Below are 3,920 nucleotides of genomic sequence, written 5' to 3' on the forward strand. Positions count from 1 at the left end.
GGAGTCAGAGGTCTAAAATCAGGGTGTCGTGAGTGCCATGCTTTCTCCAGCATCTCCTGGAGTATCCTTCCTAGTTCTGGTTAACCAGGAGTTCCTTGGATTGCAGTTGAAGTACTTCTGTTGTTACACTGAAGTTGTCCCTATGTGTCTGTCTCCACATAGTGCTTTCCTCTTTTTATAAGGAGACCAGTTGGACTTAATTAGAGTTCACTCTGTTGGCTTTTAATTAGTTGCATCTGCAAAGACCTTTTTTTCCATACAAGGTCACAGTTACTAGGAATTAGGATTTCAATCTATCTTTTTTAGAAACACAACCCCACCCCTACACATTGTTTTACTCTATCTACTGTGGTTATTAATGGAATATCATGGAGTGGGTAACTTGTAAACAGTAGCAATTATTAGGTTCATGATTCTGGAGGTGGAGGAGGCCAGAAACATGTATAAGAATCTGTGAGGGCTTTCATGCTGTACCCCAACATAGCTGAAGGGCAAGTGGGCATGTATGAGATGCAGACAAGGGGCTGAAACCCTCTTTTGATAATTAAACTATTTCTTGGATAATAACATTAACCATTTCATTAATCCATTCTACAATCTTTGTCTAATCAATTGCAAATGGCCTCACCTCTTTAATACTGTTACAATGGCAATTGTATTTCAACATAGGTTTTGGAGGACACATTCGAACCATTGCACATACTATGGCTTTTATGTTGGAGGGACTCATTTGTGCTTCCCTAATCTCATCTCCTGTTCACAATGTTCAGATCTATTGAACCACTGGCCCTTGTCCAGTTAGAATCCTCTTACAGGCTAATACCACATAATACTTCGCAACTCAGATCATGTATCATTTTCTTTTGCATCCTGGCCTTTCTGGTTAGGATTGTCTGTCACTTGTAGATAGCAATACATATCCTGCTGCATTATTGTTAGTGGTTCACCTGTCTCTTTCTTATGCCAGGCTTTGAAGTTGTTTTAAGGCAGAACCTTTGTATCTTATCTATCATTGTATTGTCCTTGACACCCAGTAAATGTTTAATATTAAATATGAATAATATTATGATAGAGATTTGATAAACCTAGTTATCAAGAGTATATAAAAAAGGAAAAGGTAAAATATTACTTTGAATTTTTGAATTTTGAATGAGTAGGCAGTCAGTACAAATGACTCAGTATAAATAGGCAGAAAGCACAAAGATCTAGGGGAGGATGGGAAATAGGTAAAATATTATGAGTCCAGTTTATATTTATTTTTAATTTTTTGGTCTTTTTGAGACATGGTTTCACTATACAGTTCAGGCTGGCTTGGAACTCACTTTGTAGCCCAGGCTGGCCTTGAACTTGCAGAGATCCTCATGCCCCAGCCTCCTGAGTTCTGAGATACAGTCTTGTGCCACCACTGCTGGCCTATGAGTCCAATTTAAAGAGATCATGGACTAAATATGTATTACAGAAAGTAGAGAGGAAACCCTTTAAAGACAAGGACTGTGCCTTATGTTTGTATTCCTAGTTCTTAGTATTTTTCCTAGCATTAAAAGGGCAATCAATTTCTCTTTACTAAATTATAAAGTCAACATTTTTAGGTCTCCAGGATAGTGTTTCAACTGACCAAGTAGAGAAGTTATCAAGAGTAACTGTCAAGAGCTAGAAAGATAAAGCCTTCTATTTTGGGTATGTTGATTTGACAATTAAGACAGAATATGGGAATGTCTTCAGTAGCCAAGTCTATGTAGCCAGGAGAGGTCAGAAATATAAACTGTAGACAGAGGCCAGAGAAAAGCATAGATCTCTATTTGGAAGTTATCAATATAGTGATTGATAATTGAAGACATGGGAGCAGGCAAATTTTTAGAGGAATTTAATGTGGCACAAAATTTTTTAAAATCTATGAGGTGGAGAAGGCTCCGCGCCGGGAAGGTGTTTGCAGCTGCTCCGTCATTGTGTGGCCCGCTGCGAGCTGGCGCTCGTGTGTAGGCCCGGCTCAGTTTCTGGTCCCCGGTGTGAAGCTTCACTCGAGGCCCCGGCCTCCGTCCGCGGACTAGGCCGCGACTCCGGGCACCATGAAGCAAGAGGGCTCGGCGCGGCGCCGCGGTGCGGACAAGGCGAAGCCGCCTCCCGGTGGAGGGGAACTCGAACCGCCCCCACCCCCGGCCCCCCAGGACGTGGAGATGAAGGAGGAGGCGGCAGCCGGCAGCGAGGCCCCCGTGGAGGCCGACAGAAAGGCGGCAGCGACGGCGGAGCACTCCCAGCGGGAGCTGGACAACGTCACCTTGGAGGACATCAAGGAGCACGTGAAACAACTGGAGAAAGCTGTTTCCGGCAAGGAGCCGAGATTCGTGCTGCGGGCCCTGCGGATGCTGCCTTCCTCTTCACGCCGCCTCAACCACTATGTTCTCTATAAGGCTGTGCATGGCTTCTTCACCTCCAACAATGCCACTCGAGACTTCTTACTGTCCTTCCTCGAAGAGCCCATGGACACGGAAGCCGACTTACAGTTCCGTCCCCGCACAGGAAAAGCTGCGTCAGCCCCTCTGCTGCCAGAAGTGGAAGCCTATCTCCAGCTGCTCATGGTCATCTTCCTGATGAACAGCAAGCGATACAAAGAGGCACAGAAAATCTCCGATGACCTGATGCAAAGGATCAGTACTCAGAACCGCCGGGCCCTGGACCTCGTGGCTGCCAAGTGTTACTATTACCATGCCCGGGTCTACGAGTTCCTGGACAAGCTGGACGTGGTGCGCAGCTTCCTGCACGCGCGGCTGCGGACAGCCACTCTCCAGCATGACGCAGACGGGCAGGCCACGCTACTGAACCTGCTGCTGCGGAACTACCTGCACTACAGCCTGTACGACCAGGCGGAGAAGCTGGTGTCCAAGTCTGTGTTCCCGGAGCAGGCCAACAACAACGAGTGGGCCAGGTACCTCTACTACACAGGGCGAATCAAAGCCATCCAGCTGGAATATTCAGAGGCTCGGACGACAATGACTAATGCGCTTCGCAAGGCCCCACAGCACACAGCTGTGGGCTTCAAACAGACGGTGCACAAGCTGCTCATCGTGGTTGAGCTGCTGCTGGGCGAGATCCCCGACCGCCTGCAGTTCCGCCAGCCCTGGCTCAAGCGCTCGCTCATGCCCTACTTCCTACTTACGCAAGCCTCCAGGACGGGGAACCTGGCCAAGTTCAACCAGGTCCTGGACCAGTTTGGAGAGAAATTTCAGGCTGATGGGACCTACACGCTGATCATCCGGCTGCGGCACAACGTGATTAAGACAGGCGTGCGCATGATCAGCCTCTCGTACTCGCACATCTCGCTGGCGGACATCGCGCAGAAGCTGCAGCTCGACAGCCCAGAGGACGCCGAGTTCATTGTTGCCAAGGCCATCCGTGACGGCGTCATCGAAGCCAGCATCAACCACGAGAAGGGCTACGTGCAGTCCAAGGAGATGATCGACATCTACTCCACGCGGGAGCCGCAGCTGGCCTTCCACCAGCGCATCTCCTTCTGCCTGGACATCCACAACATGTCGGTCAAGGCCATGCGCTTTCCTCCCAAATCGTACAACAAGGACTTGGAGTCCGCAGAGGAGCGCCGGGAGCGCGAGCAACAGGACTTGGAGTTCGCCAAGGAGTTGGCGGAGGACGACGATGACAGCTTCCTTTGAGCGCGCCTGGCCCTGCCCGCACCCGCGACTCAGACTAGTTTGGGGTACAGGCTGCCAGCACCCCGGCTGCCTCAGCCTCCCCCTGGGGGACACAGCTGGGGGTGATGCGGGCCCGTGGGCAGGGCGGCCACGCTGTGGGCAGGAGGGGCCGTCCCTGCTCTCTGGCACATCCCTGGAGTGGGTGTATATTGGATGGGATGTTTTTTGAAGCTTCAGTTAAGATTTTTAAACAATAAAGACTTCTCCAAAGCT

At 49.5% G+C, this 3,920-nt stretch overlaps 1 pseudogene across 1 annotated transcript; it reads left to right on the plus strand.

Moving 5' to 3' along the window:
• Positions 1-1,908: 1,908 nt before the first annotated feature.
• On the plus strand, positions 1,909-3,668 carry LOC101573982 (annotated as a pseudogene). Its single transcript, XR_001116943.2, has one exon. The product of XR_001116943.2 is annotated as a 26S proteasome non-ATPase regulatory subunit 3 pseudogene (transcript).
• The last annotated feature ends 252 nt before the right edge of the window (positions 3,669-3,920 follow it).

The sequence above is a fragment of the Octodon degus genome, unplaced genomic scaffold, assembly GCF_000260255.1.
Source record: "Octodon degus isolate 3935 unplaced genomic scaffold, OctDeg1.0 scaffold00262, whole genome shotgun sequence".
Lineage (NCBI taxonomy): Eukaryota > Metazoa > Chordata > Mammalia > Rodentia > Octodontidae > Octodon > Octodon degus.